Source organism: Malaya genurostris, chromosome 2 (genome assembly GCF_030247185.1).
Source record: "Malaya genurostris strain Urasoe2022 chromosome 2, Malgen_1.1, whole genome shotgun sequence".
Classification (NCBI taxonomy): Eukaryota; Metazoa; Arthropoda; class Insecta; order Diptera; family Culicidae; genus Malaya; species Malaya genurostris.
The window spans coordinates 71809432-71828256 of NC_080571.1; the positions used below are offsets into that span (position 1 = coordinate 71809432).

Below are 18825 nucleotides of genomic sequence, written 5' to 3' on the forward strand. Positions count from 1 at the left end.
CTTTGTGTCAACAGGATCGTAGCACTAACTATGTTATAGAAGCTATGATATGAATCGGCTGCGAAGTCTGTTGGAACAGAAAGGCCAAATTCCACAATAAACGTAATATCAAAACTTTGTTCTGTTTGAAGATGTTTATTCGAGTTTTTTATTATATAATACAATTATATAGAGATTGTGCCGAACAAATTATGTTCTGATCCTCTATTCAGTATAATGATACATTTTCCATGAACGTATATATTTTTGAATTCTGGTTCTGGCAAAAATGCTATATTTTTACATGTTCTACGTGAACGATAATACACAGTAGGGCTCCGCCCATCGTCGTCTTTGAAGAAGCACGGCCCGATGATGCTGAGCCCATTTTTACGAAATTAGATTCAAAAGATGTCTTAGGTCCAATAAAAATAACTGAATTTCATCTGGATCCGACTTCCAGTTCCGGAATTAGTGTAAAAATGTCAATTTCAAATTACATTTTGACTTTTTACAAATGGCGAGACCGTTTTTCACAAACTTAGATTCAAATGGCCCTTTACAAAATTTTTGAATTTCATGTGGATCTCACTTTCGGTTCCAGAATTACTGGATAAAAAGTGTTAGAAAATTTCAGTCAGTTATACACAATAGTATTGCAAAACACGGAACAATGAGGTTGCTGAGGGCTCAAATCGATAGGCCTTACCATTTGACAGCCAAACGTATCCATTTCGGTACCAGTCTATTGATTCCGGTTCCGGAAGCACCGAAAATAGTGATTACAAAACTCTAAATTGGGACAAACTCACTTTGCTCAGCGATGACATGACCGATTTTTGCAAACTTAATGAAAGGTCTTCTAATTCCATTCATAACACCTGAATTTCATCTGAATCTGACTTCCGGTTCCGGAATTACAAGGTGATGAGTGTCGAAAAATTCGAACCATTTTAAAAAACGCACCGGTACGTATACACGCTGGTACGGGAGAAGCAAACACAACATCGCCTCTACGAACGAAGTACGCCATGTGCGATGTTCGATTTCGTACATCAACACAAGCGAGTCCATCGGCACTGAGCACACATGAGCACGAGTTTACAACCGTTTTGAAGAAAACAGACTCACGGCACAGGCACGAATGTCTGTCACCGGCAGAGATGTCCATCTCTTCTGTGTGACGAAGAGCAAGCGAAACTTCTCCCCTCGAACTGACAACTTCAACGAGAGCTCTTCTCTTTTACATATATACACCACTGTTGTAAAAAGTGTGCACGCATCATGAGTGCGAGTGTTTATTTTCTTTTACCTTTAGCACTGGATACAGATGGATTCCATGTTGCGTGATGCATATGAAATTTTCACAGCCGATAGTACAGTAGTATCGTACCGGTGGTGTAGTGATGTACATGAATACTATAAATAATATTTACATACATGCTGTATTTTGACTTGAAAATTTAACTGATTTTGTGAAAAATCATTAGTGCGAAACTTTTTTTGCACGATTTGTAGTTTTTCCACTATGACTATTAAAAAAAAGATTTAAAAAGTTTGGCCCTTTTCAAAAGACAGTCACACATCAATTATGGAAAAACAAAGTATGCAAAGTGACTTCCAGTGGTCTGGATAGTATGACCAGTTGAATCTCCAGTTCAGTTTCAATCGGACTTGTGCTTAGTCATATAATAGAGTTTCTTAAAACTCATTATTACTCATTTATTACGAAACATGTGACCTTCCTCTTGTTTTCAATGATTTAGCGCTGGATACAGAAAGCTCTATTCTGGTCGATTTTCTTTCTATGGCCGATTGCTATAAAGATGGGAAAAAGAAGTGACTGCAAAAGCAAAGTCTTGGCATCACATTCCTTTTGTGGATTTGTACTATGGATCTTACTGACACTAAGAACCCTTCCAGGTTGGGGCTCCAACATACGACAACTGGCTTGTAAGACCATCGTCCTATGTACTGAACCGCCAACCCGGTGACTGGTGATGGGCGATACTTGAATTTATTGTTAGTGGATATTGAAAATGAAACAAATTCCTCAAAAAAGCCAAAAAAATCCTCTAGCAAGCAAGTCTTATTAGCTTATAATCAAACTAACTAACCGTGACTAAACCGGTTGAACTTTGATTCTAATAATTGTCTAATTATCTTGAATGAGATTGAATTATCCAGGATAATAATAGATAAAATGATCCAAATGTTGCAAGATAGGCATTTTTAAGAGGAAAAAGTTTTTCTAACAATATTTATTGCTATTCGAGGTGCCCATCTTGCAATGTATGAACGGTTGGTGGGGAACATATTTAACTATTTTGGGAGAAAATTTTATCAAAATCAAAAATAGTAAACTAATTTTAAATTTTTAAAGTCAAAATTGAAATTTAATTTGACTGATTTTGTGAAAAATTACTAGTACAACACCTTTTAGTACGAATATTGAATATTGGTTTGTAACCACTTTTGGTCAATAAATTTTCAAATTTAGAAAACAGACGGCACGAACTTATTTATACCCCTGATAAAAACAAAATACAAAATTCAGTAATTTCCTTTACCATTTTCAACAGTAATAATAACAGATAACCAACTTCTTTTGATGACGCTCCAGCATCATTTCGGACGCATAACATCACCGTTCGATATTCATAGGTTTCTACCTTAAGGCATCCAATTCTTAACCCGTTGGATGAATTCTCGAGGGTAATTTATGCTGACAAGAAGTGCTCCAGAGGGCCTGTTATTTTCGAAAATTGGAAAACTGAAACTTTACTTCATGAGAATTCATACCAGATACAAGAAAAACGTGCTAAAGCATAAGACATGACACGAAATTGAATATCGAATGAGTTGAAGTCAAATTATGAAAATCAGCCGTCCGTAATTTTTCATCACGTCAACGGTCGGCCAAATGTTGTGGTTCCGTTAAAAAAAAACTAGACAGACAATAGTGACAGGATAAATATTGTCGCAATATCTAAAATAATAAGACTTACTATTAATAAACTTATTAAAATTGAATATACCAAATAGGTTGGTTAGGAGTTCAGATAAATATTATTTTGATATTTGGAAAATAATTGCCTATTTAGCATTTAATGTGATAGTGGAGTTTCGCACATTTGTAAATTTGTTTCTAATGCACACGATAGAAAGCAAATACAATGTTACTTCTGATTGTCTGTGATCAAACTCTGTATTGACAATGTTATTTTATACGGTCATTAATAGAAGTAATGCGATTAAGTAAGATCAGTAGCAACAAATCTGTATACAAACAAGCATTAGCTGCCGGTCACAGAAACTGGCTGAGTAATCAGCGATTGAGATGCCATACGGCTGGTAAATACTAATCTGGGTCGAGTATAGACAGCTGATGAATATCGACGACAAACTGCGCAGACTATCTCACTGGTGGTAGCTTCTCTGGTCCATAATATGCAATAATGTAAAGGTCGCACATAATTTAACGCAACCATTTGGCGACCCGCATCAGACAGCCAGTCAGCCAGCAGGCGATTGCCGGTGAGAAATTTCCGATCTCGACATGGTCTTTTCAGTTCCACCTAGTCAGAAGATTCAGATGATTCATGAGGCAGTCGTTCGTTTGTCCGTTACTTGGTAAATAAGCCGGTTGGGTATGACTGACTAGTTTGATTTTTGAGATGGGATGATTGGTATCTTTTGTTTCCAGCGCATCTGCATTGGAGTTACATACTTGCTAAAAAGAAGTTTCTGCAATAATTAGCACAGCAAAACGCTAAGTATTCTACGTGAGTAGGAATACAAACGCTTCTTGAGCTAGAAAACATTTTAACTGTATTTTCAAAAAAAAGTTTAATTTTGATGAAAGACTGAACACTAAATGACGTAAGCCAATCATAGTCTTTGATATTGTCATTACATACGTTTTGTGTAGCCCGTGGTTACAAAATCCAAATGTGTAGCTTAGAAGCACTGTTACCATTGAATTTAAGCCAACGAAACTAACGTTATAATGCACAAACCCATGCAGAACGGCAAGCAACGCAGCAAGCAAATCAGGAAAACTGTGGTTTCCAACAAAGGTAAAAATCAATCACGGAAAGCCCGAGTGCAGTCAACAGTGAATGCGGGTTAGTGTTTTCGCTGATTTTACGCTATTTTCAATTGCCGCTACCGCCATTTACCTATCGTTTATGTATCACATTTTCGTTTCCAATACCTGAGCGATGGGTAGTTCCCAGTTGAACCGCGCTTGTTTTCAGTGTAAAACCGGCTTTTGTCTGGCCGTGTCTCCTCCGGTGCTTATGGATGGAAATGTGTAGCCAAACTGATGAAAGCTTTGCGGTGATACTTGAAGGATGAAAATATACCACGCTGCAGCTGTGGAAACATTTTTCATTCTGCCGGCAGGAAAATTCTCACTGGCGAATTATGAGTTTTCATTAATTTTAGCTTTGCTGTATTCAGTTGATAGTTTCTATATTGATGTTCGAATGATTGAAGGTGCATTTAATACTGGATAATCGTTACTTTGATGGTTAGTTTTTTTTTTTGGTGAGAATTGGCTAGTTGCCACTACAAGGAGAAAAACTTTGTGGCACCGCCAAAACAGAGTGGATTCAATCGAAAACCACTTCACCCCATTATTCTCAATTTCATCCGCAAAAAAATATTGGGAAATTGTCAATTGAAATCTTCAAAAGACTGTAAATAGACTTTGAATACTTCAGAAATTAAGAGATGACGAAAAAGTAGACGCCAAAGGCTATAGTCTTGGAAGCATGTGAAATCTGCCCCCGAAGAGAATTCATATCGTTTTACCACATTTGAAAGAACTTGGACTGGAGAGAGTTTTCCTAAAACTGCTACCTTTCAACTGTCATATTGACGGAGCTAGGGCGGTTCTATTTTTTCCATTTTGTTTGACCGCTACACATAAAAATTTGAAAAAAAAAAGAAGGACGTGTTGGGCACTGTCAATTTCAAAATGCTTAAAAATTTTGGAATTTTTTTTAACTCTTCCGATTTTGGTACCACTTTGGGTTATTTAGTAATAAAAATATCCCTTCGAACGACCACAATTAGGTTAAAATAAAAGATATAAAAAGTAATAAAAACAATTTTTTTGGCTTCGGTTTCATATTTATTTCATAATGTAAAAACCCAGAATTTTTGAGTTTTTCTAAAAAAATTGACATTTAACTATTAAAGTTATATTGCAAGGAAACGCGTGGTGCATAACTAATAGATCTATGGACCAAGCGGTTCCTTCTAATAGAGCTTCAATGGAAACGCATGGTTGATTGTTAATTTTTTACAGAAAAAATCAAATATTGTGATCATCGCATTTAAAAAAAGGAAACCTAAGAACTATGGCGGGTTCAAAAATTGTTTATTTAAATACGAAAATAAATAAAGCTTTTTCACCTAACAACATCGAAATATTTAGATCGAATATAAAATTCGTATATATCGTTCGAGTACTTCTTGCAAAACATTACTCGATCAAAACACAAACGACAGTTCGCTTTCACATCTCATCCAAGTCAGTCAATAAAACAAAACCACTTACGTTCGGGACGGAAGAAATCAAGTACAGTATTGTGTAATGAACAATAAAACGATCTCGAAATAAGTGAACCAAACGAACAAAAGCTACTACCGGTACGAAAGAATACAATTATTGTTGACTTCAGGCAGTCCAAAATTCGACCTTCGATGCGAGAACTTGAAGGTTTGCTTAAGGAGCAAATGCATGTTGACATTAAGCACATTTACTCCAATGCAATAAGACAAATAATGTTGTTTACATCCAGTTTTATGAAGAGTTGGATGCAATTCAATTCGCAAAAGACAATAACAATGTTCACTATGTGGAGCACGAAAACATTAAGTACAACATTCCAGTATATATGGATGATAGTGCTATAGAAGTGCGTGTGCATAATCTTCCCTCAAGCGTCATCCATCCTTATATTCACAAAACTATGTCCCAATACGGAGAGATTATCTCTATCGAAAAAGAAAAGTGGAAGAATTTTTTCCCCGGTATTCTAAATAGCGTACGTTTGTTACGCATGCACTTGAAGAGGCCTATTCCTTCTTATGTGATTTTCGGTCAGGATACAAGAATCCCGTGCAAATCACTTGTTACCTATGACAACCAGATGGCCACATGTCAATATTGCCAAAAAGCTGTTCCCTACGATAAGCCATGTGATAAACTGGACAAGGAGACAACCACACCAAAGGAAAACGGTGCTTCCTTCACACCAACCCCAAGCAACCCCAGTACACTTGTGACAGCCACCAACAACAATGAAACACCCTTCAACGAAACCATCAGTACCCCATATATATAAAGTACACCAGCTGCAGTTAACAACCTACCCTCCAACCAACCAGCAATCGCAACCAATGTACAACAAAGTACATCTACAGCAACTATCAATGAAAAGAAGACAATGGGTGACGAGACGAACCACGAACGAAGTGCCCCTCAATCCTCGCAGGAGGGAAATGGAAGCTCCTCTCCTCCTAGAAAAAGGGTGACAACGAGATCCAGCTCAAAAAAAAAAATATTTCAAAAATCGGCTCAATCGGCCACGTAAAGCTAGAACGCAAATAGGCCTGAGTAAAAATATCTTTTAAATAAAACACAAACGAAATTCCACATTAGATTAAACTCTATTCGGACAGTTCATGCCAATGAAATTAAATAGTATTCGTATTTCTTTTTTTTTAGTGTATCTCTAGCATTACGCTTATCAGCAACATTTAAGAAAACGGAATTAGAAATGCTCTTCCAGCGAGCCATTCTTCAAGTGGAGTCAGAAATTTCTTAATATCCTGTGAACATTTTGCTGGATAATTATCCATCTTGGTAAGTTTAACACATGGATCAATAAGTCCCGAGACTAACAATGGAAACAACATTTTTTTGCAAAATTTTTTTTTATTCAGCAGCATAATCACCTTTTAGGGTGATACAATGGTTCCAACGTTTTTCCAATTTTTCAATACCATGTTTATAAAAAAAAATTATCTTTCGCTTCAAAATAAGCTTCAGTTTCTGTGATGACCTCCTCATTTGAGCCAAATCTTTTTCCCTGGAGCATTTTTTAAGATCAGCAAAGAGCCAGTAGTCACTGGGGGCTAAATCTGGCGAGTATGGGGGGTGGGGAAGCAGATCAAAGCCCAATTCGTTCAATTTCTGAATCATCGACTCGTTGTTGTTTTTGTTCCATCGAAAGCAATCGCGGCACCCACTTGGAAAAAACCTTTTTCATGCTCAATTTTTCATGAAGGATATTAAATACACTTCCATATGATATCTGTGTCATCTCAGCACTTTACGCTTCACTTTACGATCTTTCATTATAATTTTCGTCACTTCACTCACATTTTCCGGTGTAACGGCTTCCACAGGTCTATCCGAGCGTTCCGCGTCATTTGTGTCGGTACGACCACGTTTAAACTCGGCGAACCACCGACAAATCGTTGCTTTTGATGGACAAGAGTCCGGATAACATTTTTCAATCCATTGTTTCGCTTGCACGGTGTTTTTACCCATTAAAAAACAATGTTTTATCAAAACACGAAACTCGGTTTTTTTTCCATTTTTTAAACAAACTACAAAACGACTTTACTCCAACCTCGATTACTCAGCTGTTTCTGGTCGGATTGACTTAAAATTTTGACCCGTTTCAAGCAAAGGTTAGTACTCTAGAGAGACGTGGTTACTGGTTTACTACAAGCGCCATCTCTGCATTAGTCTCGGGACTTATTGATCCATGTGTTAAGTATAGACGCAACCAAAAACCGCTGCCATTTCGCAATGGTTCAGAATCTGTCAATTTTTATAGCTGCGTCCTGTTGTTTACACTCTTCTCTAACCACTTGTGTAGTTGTTTATTGTGTACAAATGGTGCACAGAACGCGGACTGTCACTGAGAAAGATAGCAAAAATGGAAGAAGTAAGTGAAAAAGCCGTGCGAAATGCAATCAGGAAGTTCGGTGAGGATAAACCGAAACGGTCCTGCTAACCCTCAGTTGGAGAAACGTATACTGAAGGCGTTCGAGCAAAAGAAGGAGGTTTCAGTTCGGGATGTGGCCAAAAAAGTGGGCTCTTCGAAGTCGAATGTTCTTCGTGCTAAAGAACGTTTGAATCTTCGAACCTATAAGAAGCAGAAACAACCAAAACGTAGTCCGAAACAAGAAGCATCGATCAGGCCGAGGGTTCGAAAGCTGTACAATACGATTCTTGCTGGAAATTTGAACTGCATAATCATGGACGACCAAACCTACGTGAAACTCGGTTACAAATCCTTGCCGGGATCACAATATTATACGTTGCGAGAAGGGCAAGTGTTAAACCAGTCCGAGACATCGATTGAAGTCGAAAAATTTGGTAAGAAAGCTATGGTCTGGCAAGCAATTTGTAGCTGCGGTAAGATATCGAAACCCTTCATTACCACTGCTTCAATGAACAGCGAAATATACATTAAGGAATGTTTACAAAAACAACTTTTACCCATGATTCGAACCCACAAGGATCCTGTTGTCTTCTGGCCAGATCTTGCTTCTTGCCACTACTCGAAATCAACGGTAGAATGGTATACTACCAAAAATGTCACTTTCGTCCCAAAAAACATGAATCCACTAAATTGCCCACAACTTCGACCAATTGAAGAATTTTGGGCATTACCGAAGGCACATCTTAGGAAACATGTCTCGGCAGCCGAAACCATTCAACAGTTCGAAAAAGATTGGAAAAAAGTGTCAAAACTTGTCGCCAAGAAGTCTGTACGGAATTTAATGAGGAACGTTCACAAGAAGGCGCACCAGCTAGTCTACAGTGGCTAAGTTGCAAATGTTGAGAATAATATTCTGTTGTTGTAGTCTAATATTATCAGTATATCGAATAAAATTGGAATATCTAACACTTGTGAATTATTTACAGCGAAATCAAAGTGCGTCCATACTTTCTGGGACAGTCTTTATTTTGTTTTTATTTTTCATTCGTATTAACCGAAAAACAAACCGATAGATGAAAGATGAATAAAATTGCGAATAAACGAAAATTTGCGAAAAAAGAATGGTCAGAAGTAGAGACTTCAACCCGCATCCTTCTTGTTACCATGGAGATGCTCTACCATTAAAGCTAGTCTGGCACACGCAGAGAAATGAAGTCAGTTTAAAATAACAAAACAGTCAATAGATCTTAAAATTTGATTTCTGTTACTTTCAAGATATATTATGATTGTTTTGAATCAAATTCTCCCTTCAATATCAATAATTATATCTGTTTGATTTGAAGCAAAATTCTGATCTAGGCTAACAAAAAATTGATATGTTTCGGTTGATTTATTGCTGAAATCAACAAACTTTTTCTTACATGTCAACAAAAGTTGAGTTGATGATACTACATGGAATGAAAAATCCCGGGCCGGGCCTCTCACAGAAAAGACGTGAATAGTTTCGAACCATGACAATCTATCCACTAGTGTTTGAATAGCAACTGATCGTGTCAGACGAGTTCTAGTTTTTTATGAAGCTATGGAAAAAGATGAGTTTCAACATTCAGCATAAAGGCAACGATGAAATTGAATGATTTGCGGTACGGATTGGGCCACCATCCCCTGTATTCTTCAGACCTGGCCCCCAGCGACTATTATCTAATTCTAAACCTGAAAAGGTTTCTCCAGGGAAAGAAATTTTCGTCGTATGCTAAGGTAATTGCAGAAACGAAAGCCTATTTTGCAAGCCTTAACAAATCTTTTTTTAAGTGCATCAAAATGTTGGAGGACCGAGTGTATTGCTCTAGATAGAGATTATACTGAACAATAAAAAAGTTTTCACGGTAAACAATCGACTTTTTCTTTGTTAGACCCGGGACTTCTCATTCCATGTAGTATTGGCAATGAATTTGTTGATTCAATACTTACACCTTGATATCAAGAAAACATTTGGTTCATTTCATCTATGATCTCATTTGTGTAATGATACAACTTAGTTTATTGTTTGAATGAACTGTATCAGTTTCATTTCCTATAATCCAGAGAATCTTTCTCTCCTTTATATATATATATATATATATATATATATATATATATATATATATATATATATATATATATATATATATATATATATATATATATATATACATATATATATATATATATATATATATATATATATATATATATATATATATATATATATATATATATATATATATATATATATATATATATATATATATATAAAGGGTGATTTTTTAAGAGCTTGAGAACTTTTTTAAACAATAAAACGCATAAAATTAGCAAAATCTCATCGGTTCTTTATTTTAAACGTTAGATTGGTACATGACATTTACTTCTTGAAGATAATTTCATTTAAATGTTGACCGCGGCTGCGTCTTAGGTGGTCCATTCGGAAAATCCGCTTTTTTATTGACAAATTTTGTTCAGCGATGAGGCTCATTTCTGGTTGAACGGCTACGTAAATAAGCAAAATTGCCGCATTTGGAGTGAAGAGCAACCAGAAGCCGTTCAAGAACTGCCCATGCATCCCGAAAAATGCACTGTTTGGTGTGGTTTGTACGCTGGTGGAATCATTGGACCGTATTTTTTCAAAGATGCTGTTGGACGCAACGTTACAGTGAATGGCGATCGCTATCGTTCGATGCTAACAAACTTTTTGTTGCCAAAAATGGAAGAACTGAACTTGGTAGACATGTGGTTTCAACAAGATGGCGCTACATGCCACACAGCTCGCGATTCTATGGCCATTTTGAGGGAAAACTTCGGAGAACAATTCATCTCAAGAAATGGACCGGTAAGTTGGCCACCAAGATCATGCGATTTGACGCCTTTAGACTATTTTTTGTGGGGCTACGTCAAGTCTAAAGTCTACAGAAATAAGCCAGTAACTATTCCAGCTTTGGAAGACAACATTTCCGAAGAAATTCGGGCTATTCCGGCCGAAATGCTCGAAAAAGTTGCCCAAAATTGGACTTTCCGAATGGACCACCTAAGACGCAGCCGCGGTCAACATTTAAATGAAATTATCTTCAAAAAGTAAATGTCATGTACCAATCTAACGTTTAAAATAAAGAACCGATGAGATTTTGCAAATTTTATGCGTTTTATTGTTTAAAAAAGTTCTCAAGCTCTTAAAAAATCACCCTTTATATATATATATATATATATATATATATATATATATATATATATATATATATATATATATATATATATATATATATATATATATATATATATATTTATATATATATATATATATATATATATATATATATATATATATATATATATATATATATATATATATATATATATATATATATATACATATATATATATATATATATATATATATATATATATATATATATATAAATATATATATATATATATAATATATATATATATATATATATAATATATATATATATATATATATATATATATATATATATATAGATATATATATATATATATATATATATATATATATATATATATATATATATACCACGGGCTTTATCGTGGTATGTTAATAATTCGATCGTCCTATGACAATAAGGCTTAAACTGCTGTTGAAAGCATTTGAAAATTGGTTTAAATCGAAATAAAAGTAGTTTAAAAAAAGAATTTGGAAATTAGTTCGAAAGAATTTTTTCTTAAAAACAAATAAAAATGTATGATTTAAAAAACAAAAAATAGTACCATCTTTTTGAAAATACCTTGTAATTTAGTAATCTTAAGAGAGATTTCAATTCTGGAATACAAATGTGTCCCATGAAAGCGTTAACGTATAGAGAAAGTTACGAGGGCATTTTAGGGTTATCCTTATTGTCATTAACCTGCCTTTCTGACACAACGAGTGGAAAGTCGAACATAAATAAGCTGCGGGAAAAGCGATGGGTTTACCCATAACGTGATTACTGATTATTGATTATTTTTCTTATTTTTACGTTTCGTCTTAGACTCAGCAGTACATTAGCAGTTTATTCTTAACCTACTAATGCCACCTCGCGGTTCATCATAAACCACTCAGCGAACATGACGTAAATGTTATTTGTGCAGTGCAATGTCTTTACGGACGTGTCGAATAAAAACAAATGACGACTTTCTGGTCGTCGACGGTACCAAAACATAATTTGGAGGTTTTGGTACCTCAAGAAGTAATATTTTTTCGCAACTTATATGGTCTTGCATCAAACCACTCATTTCAAATTGGAAAGCGAACCATTATCCTAAATTATTCAAAACGGTTTGCAATGGGAAACAGTCGAACTGAAAAACTGCTCTTGAATGAAACATTAGTCAACGGATAATAGTTATAGCAACCCATGCATTTGCAAGAAGTGTCTGAAAACACAATCTGCCAGTGTAAAGGGCAGCCACTTTTCTCGAGGTGGCAAAATAATTATGCTGTTTGAAACCATGTGAACCATTCAGAACTGGTGTAACAATATAAGTGTATGCAAGTCAAACTACACTTCCATTCAACCGGACGAAGAAAAATAAGCTGTGTTGCTTTCGTCGCATAACTAATGTTTGTGAGGTGAGAAGGGTTAATTAAATTTGGACGTACCTTCTTCTTAGTTACTGCTAGTGACTGCTCTCTGCCACTGTCCGCGTGATGCTACGCTCTGCAGTCCAAATTCAGCTCAATTTCCGGGAACTATCAACAAATCCGAAAATGTACGTCGTGCATCCACTACCAACACCATTCCGTGGCCATTACGGGCCAATTTCTATACAATTTTTATTCACTTTTTTTGCCACAGCCTCACTGCTTTTGATCTACTTTCGATTTACACCGAAAAAGTTACCGCCTCTTATTTTGCCTCTTGTTTCGCACTCGGCTGCCTGTGACTGCCACAAGAGACCACCTTATAACTCGCCGCGCACCAAAAAGATAAAAAAGCAGCTGATTAAATAATCATACCACTGAAATCTCCAACGTTGCTAGTGTAGCATCCCAAACTAGGACTCGCTGGTCTTAGGTCAAACGGTGGGTGAACTGTTTATGCGTTCCTGGAGCGATCTTAAACTTAGACAATACTACTATGTCCTGTGCTTCGCACACCAAAGAGATAGAGACCTAGTTTCATGTCGTGTTCAATTAGCAGGCTGCTGCCACCCCGCAAAGCGGACAAACAAAAAATAATCTCCGCGAAATACAACAACTTTTATGAACGAACGTCAGCGGATGGGCTACCGAGCGAAAGGCACCACCGCTTACTGTTTCTTGGTGGACCCTGTGTGGGGTTTGTTCGGAGGAAGCTTTCTTGTTCCAAACAATAGACAGGTCGGGTACCAGCATGTGCACCTATACTAGTGCGATGCACATTCGATGCAAGCGTAATTTGAATTTATGAGTTTAATGCTAGAAAAATAAAACAGGCCCTATTAGGTTTTTTGTCTTATCTCGATTTGGGATTAAGAATGAATTCTGGGTGGATCAGGTGGAAGTAATTTTAATAAACTGACCTAGGTGAATTGAGTTTAGTTTCACACAAAATTGTGTTTTGGAAACCAAACTAGCATATTTTACATTTTATCAAACATAAAATCGCTAAAAGAACAACAGTGCTAATCGTGGTTACGATGGTCATGCAACACAGGAATCCGGTCACTTGCTCAATAACTGTTTTGTTCGTAAATCCTCTACTTTGATCACCGCGACCAAGGTATGCTCCAATCTACTTTATTTTTTTGCATAACGAAACAAACACTGCCACAGGTACGCCTCCATCAGTATAATAATTCTAGTTCGCAACTTTCCGTTCGATGTCTCGGTTCCCATAAGCAATAACTGAACCCTGCAATCCCAATAATGTTGTCAGCCACATTTTCCTTTCTGCTCGGCTCTTGTTATGCTTCGATTTCGGGTTCAGAAATGTTGAAAAAATGTTACACTGGTGAAGTTTTCGTCACTTGTCAATACTGAATTTCAAATAACAAATACCTTGTTTCCTAAATCTTTCTTTATGAGAAAAACACTTGACGATTTTTTTCAAGATAGGAGGTATAGCACATTAGGTTGCTCACCGAAAATTTAGGGAAATTGTCGCACACCTAAGGAACCAACGAGCCTACGATTTGGGGACCAGCTGTGGCCTTGTTTTGATGCGGAGGAATAGCTGGAACTTTTTAATTTTCGACGACCCAAAACTCTACGTCTCCAAACACTGACGACCGAATGGCGATCACGACGACCAGCTTTTTTTTTTCAATGGATAAGACGAGCCACCCGATTCACAACTTCAATCTTTCACTACTCCACTAGAGATGGGCAATTCGCTCCTGAGCTGTTCCAGTGAATCGAATCATTGAAGTGAGCTGACAGCTCACAGCTCTTTTCAAAAGAACCGCAGCTCATCAGCTCACTCATTTGCTACCCAGTTCACTGCATTATGACGAAGGGAACACGCTACGAGCTGGTCGGATCTTTGGCTCTTTAAGAGATTCAATTTAGTCGACATCAATTAAAGATAAACTAATTCGCATTGCATTCATTGCATCATTGCAAATCAATGATTCAATTTTGATCATGCATATGAAAGAAAACCGGTGCATGAGAAAAACGGCGCACAAAATGAACCTTATGTTCAAACTAAAAGAGCTGATGAGCTGATACATCGAATCGATTCACTTTGGTGAGCTGATCGGTTCGGAGCTGTTCACCAAAATGAGCTGTTTTGCACACCTCTATACTCCACCGCACTATGCCATACACGTCTGGTATAGTTGTTCAACAAACTCTAGTTTTCCGTCGGTACCGAGCAGCCATCAAAATCCAAGTCAGAAGCAGTCGATGATCGGTGTATTTAGCGTTGTGTGTGTGACACTCCTCTTCAGCAATGCAATACATTTTTCTCGCTGCCTCACTGCTGCTCGCTCATAATGGTGAGACTTGCAAGCTCATGACAGTTCATTGGAATCCATTTTTATTTATGTTTTATAGCAAGACTTTTATACCAACGCTGTTGGCACAGAAACAGCTCACGTAAAAAAAATATAAAAATTAATAATTACCGGGTATTTTTATTCATTCTACCAATGTTTTTAATAAAAAAATCTAAATCTGCTAGGAACAACCATATTTTAGTTTTAAACCAGCATATTTTGTTTGAGTCAATGATGGACGACTAAAAGTTTTGTTGTTATAAACAATATTTAACTATTTCAACTAACGCTTTGAAAAATCGCTTCTCGGCCTAAAGGCTAAGATCAAAGTGTAGTAACGCTTTGACAGATAATTCAACAAACTAATTTGCAAGATAATTTTCGATACTACTTTTATTTCAATTTATATTCATTTTCGAATTCTTAAAAACTAACCCAGTAAATTCGAACATCGGACGCATCGTGCACGAAAGCTTTTGATTGCGTTTCGAGCTTACATAGTGTATCGGTAGAACAAAAGAGTGAAGATATACCAAAGCAGAGAGCGGATATCCAATACTCAGGTGATGAGATATATCGGGGTTGGATTTCCAACCCCGAACATAGGGCCAGAGTCTTTCTGGCCCTAAGAGGCGAATGACCTTAAGGTTAAAGCCTCTATGATGGAATCAAAAGAATTTTAACACTCTTTCACATCCTATCGGGGAGACGTCGGCTCGAAAATGCCTTGTTTGATATTCCTTCGCTCTGTTTCTCTAGCGATACATAATGTAAACATAAAGCTTTTTTAGGTCGACGCGATTGATGCAAATGGTGCAGAATCGTCCGATGACGGGCCGATCGAAGCGCTACAATCGGCCCTATATCGTGCTCAATCGGTCCGATAATCGGCCCGATGATCGGGCCGATGCGGGTCGACAACATCCACCGGGAAGCTTTTGATTGATATAATTATCCAATTTTTATTCGATATTTCAATCATTCAACTCTTTTGTCGCGTGACGATCGAATTATTCACATACCATAAGCCCATGTATTTCAATTAGTATCCGATCAGTCCGGTCAAGTTCTTAGCATCAAATATTCAGTTTGTTAAAAAAAATGTTATCTAATGTTATGCAACTTTCAAAAATATTATTATCTATGAATACATACCCCAAGCAACCAGAAGTTCCACAATTACTTCAAAAATCCACTTTCTTAATGCTTAAAAGTACTTGCGGAACTTTTGAGAGCTTGAAAGTACAGATCAAGTTCCGCGTGAACTTTCTAGCTGCTTAAGAAAACACGTGGCAATTTTTGACAGTTCGAAGTACAGAACAAGTTCCGCGTGTACTTCCTCGCTGCTTAAGAGTACGCGTGATACTTTTAGCAACTTGAAAGTACATCACAAGTTCCGCGTGAACTTTTTCGCTGCATAGAAGCTGAACAATGTATTTTATAAGCAGTTTAGAAGTTCGTTCGGTTGCGTCGCGCGAACTTTCAAGTGTGGATAATTACTTAAAAAGTGGGCTGCTTAGAATGCTATTGATGAACTTTGAGAGCTGCTTAAGCCAAATCAGTCCCTTTTATCCGAACTTTTGGTTAGTTGGGACGTTTCTTCCCCTACGAAATAAAAAATGCAGATAAAATTAAACTTATGAAAATTTTTTGATTCAAATCAAACAAAGAACATTGTTTATATCGAAGGTAAAAATTAGTTTAAAGCAATATTCTAGCTAGAAATCAAATTTAAAAATCTACTAACAGCGTTAGTTTAAACGTGATCCATTTCTCTGCGTGTACCAGTATAAAATATGACCTGTGATCCCTGGTACCTTTATCTACAATATTGTTTCTCAGCAGATGCGCCAGATGTCGAGTAATGACTTTAAGGGGCGGGTAGGGTCTAACTCTTTCGGAAAATCATTTATTATTATCTTTATATTGTCTTATAGTAAAACATTTCAAGAATATTCTGTGAAATTTTCAAGCCTATTGGAACGAAACTCGGGAAGTTATGGACCTTTATCTATCTATGGCCCGAGATTTCTACTTCGATTGACTTCAAAACTTGGCAAAACATTCTTGAAATGCTTCAATATAATAAATTATAGAAGGAAAATATGATTTTTGGAAAATGTTTGATCCTACGTGCTCCCTGAAATAATTGATTGTTTCCATTGATTTTATAGACCAAAAACTTCAAACGCGTTTTTCTCGAAAGCAGGTTTTGAAAGTCCGTGTCCATCGTCATTCAAAAACTATTGCACCAATTTAAAAAAAATTGGACACACTTTCTACATATAAAAAACCAGACCCCAACGTTTTCCTTTTCGTTGTTTGTTACTTTGGGGAGGTTTCACAGCTTCAAAATTGCGGATTTTTTTCGTGAAAAATCGTAGTTCTCACTTTGAACAACCACCAAAAATTCGCAAAATAAAAAAAATTCAAACAGAAACGTTGGGGTCTAGAAAAACTTCTTCTCTAACTACGCTGCTTTGATTTGTTCACTTCTGATTAGTCTGCGCTGAAATACAGTGGACACCGCAAATCATGATTTTTAAGAAGCGTCCTGAAAAATGCCTCTTCACCGACTTATTTCTCAATATTTTTTCATGGAAAAATTACAATTTTTTTTCTATTCAATAACATATATTAAGGCACACTGCGTTAAGCTATAAGATGCCGAGGGAATATTTATACTACTTAAAATTAGAGTAAATTAGTATCTTCAATTCATGATCATATTTTCCAACTAGTCATCGGTGGAGGCTGGTCGGTTGGTAACGTTGGTGCCTGGTGACGATTGTATGCATCGATGGTGATTACATTCTTCGTGTGGGTCCGCGGAAAACACCCCCGGGCAACAAGAACCCGGCGGGTGGCCCGCTAAATTACAAAATGTTGTTCTAATGATGCTTTTTATTATACAAAACATTTGAATTCATTTTGTTGAACGATACTTCTGGAAAAAAATTCGAAATGATGATTTTTTTCATCGTTTAGACAAATGTAACCCATTTAACCGATAACCAAAGTAACATTTCGAAAGCCTTTTGGTTTTGATTATAATTTACAGAAGTTTTGTAATTGATTTTTTAATCACTAGGAAATGGACTTACATGATTCATTTTCAAAAAGTATGCACACGTTTTAACGCCACGAAATAGTTTTATACAGAAATGACGATAAATCACAAAAAATAATTTTCATAAATCATCGAGATTTTCGCAAAAACTACATTCATTTCAATGCGATTAGTTATAATTCTTATTTTTATCCATGCATTCACGATAAAAAATCAAAGCGCATGAAGTTTTTACGTTCGGAAAAGGCCTCAAACTCGTAATTAAAATATAATATATTCTTACTGATTGCATTCAAAGCAGACATGACACACACTTAGTCAAGAAAAATATCATCAAAACGACAGTTTATTCATGGCGGAATTCATTCCATCCGAATAAATTTAATGTTGATCGTAAAGCTGGTTTCATTTTCTTTTTTTTTCTTGAATTTGGAGTTTTAAAGTAGGTTTATGCTGATTCTTCACTTTGCTTTATAAACCTTATGAAGAATGGTCCACTTGACAGGAACATTAGGGTGGGACAAGGTTTTACTGTTCCTTTCAGGTCCCATAAGCACCATGCAAAATTTTAGCTCGATCGGAGTAACTATATTTTCGCGCCGAAGTTTAAAGTTTGTATGGGATTTAGTATGGAGAAATTCACATTTTACAAAAAAATCGGGTAGAGATCAACCTATGAGCGTGCGTATGTCATTTTTGTAGGAAATTTAACGAGGAAGAAAAACTTCGAAGACTTCAAAACAATCCGACATTTGTAAAAAAAATTATTAAAGAAAAACCGACACAAGGTCCAAACAATGGCTCATTCTTTAATGTATCTAGCACCACTGC

The 18825-nt window shown here is 36.3% G+C and overlaps 1 protein-coding gene across 9 annotated transcripts in view; it reads right to left on the bottom strand.

Annotated features, from left to right (window-relative positions):
* LOC131432272 (signal peptide peptidase-like 3) overlaps positions 1–14860 on the bottom strand; it is a 109252-nt gene extending 94392 nt beyond the window's left edge. For 3 of the 9 annotated variants that reach the window (XR_009229822.1, XM_058598443.1, XM_058598451.1), the window contains exons 1-2: positions 14067–14648; positions 12604–12904 (exon numbers count right to left, since the gene is read on the bottom strand). The gene's annotated coding sequence lies outside the window, so the exon portion shown is untranslated. Of the gene's footprint in view, positions 1–12603; positions 12912–13983; positions 14649–14752 lie in introns of those variants that run through there. The other 6 variants (XM_058598450.1, XM_058598449.1, XM_058598448.1 and 3 more) reach the window with 6 other exon arrangements.
* Between the last annotated feature and the right edge of the window lie 3965 nt (positions 14861–18825).